Source organism: Gekko japonicus, unplaced genomic scaffold (genome assembly GCF_001447785.1).
Source record: "Gekko japonicus isolate JY-2015 unplaced genomic scaffold, Gekko_japonicus_V1.1 scaffold13, whole genome shotgun sequence".
Taxonomy (NCBI): domain Eukaryota; kingdom Metazoa; phylum Chordata; class Lepidosauria; order Squamata; family Gekkonidae; genus Gekko; species Gekko japonicus.
Genome location: NW_015172553.1, coordinates 2037878 through 2038945, shown reverse-complemented (window position 1 = coordinate 2038945; position 1068 = coordinate 2037878).

The window sequence follows — 1068 nt, the reverse complement described above, 5'->3', positions numbered from 1 at the left end:
TATTGGAGGGGTAGGTGGAATGCTAAAATAACCAATATGTGAAGGAAAGGCAGGCGAATATTTTTAAGGGATTAAAGGCTTTCTTAGAGATGTGTTACACAAAGGGAAATGATACAAGATGAACAGTTGCCTGTAATCCAGGTGTGCCCCATGCACAGATTTAGGCTGGTGCCTGACAACAATTGCACAGCATGCTCCTGTTCATAGTAATTGCTTATTGGGTGATGTTGCAAGTGCCACTTCCTCATAAAGTTCTCACAATAACCAGTGTTTTGAGCTGTAGGGATTATTAATCAATATGCCAATTATATATGTTTTAAGTTGTACAGCTTCAGTTATGTTTTAAGTTGTTCAGCGGCTTTCTTATCATGACCCTCTGCTGATCTCCTGCTCCGAATTTTTATGTTGGTTGGCTCTTTAAATATCAAAGGCTGCTGACCCCTACAGTAGAACAGGGAGTTTGCCTTGTTGAACAGGAAGTGCAAAGTAGGAGCTCAAAAGCCCTGCAAGCCCCGTGGAGCCCAGAATTCATTGCCATAAAGCTTTTTGTAATGTACTCAGCCTGACATGCCCGGACTTGCCCGGGCTGACCAGGCACAACTCTTCAATAGCTTCATGTCCAAAGACAATGGGTCCGTAGGATCCTAGCCGGCCCCAATCAGAGGGCCAGCTTCTCAGCCGGGAGACCAATGGCCGCCCGGTTACTGTAAATAGCCTATCGGGAGTAGGGGGTGTGTTTAGGTGTACTTGGTGGCGGGTTTTCTGAACATATATAAACCAGCCTGCGAGCTGGTCCCTTCGTCTTTGTCCTGAACTAAATAAAGGTATGCTTAGCTGAAATCACTCTCCGTCTGCATACTTTTCACTGGCGACGAGGATGGGATCGACGACCCCATGAACAAAGACCCGGACGCCAAACTGAGCCCCGCACCGAGCACCGACGCCGAGACCTCCGGGAACCGCGCCGCTTCGCTTCCCAGCTCTCCGGCAACCGCTCATCGCGCAGCTCCCGGCTCCGCTTCGTTCCCTGCTGACCCCGAGAGCAGCAGCGCCCTCCACAACGCTCCA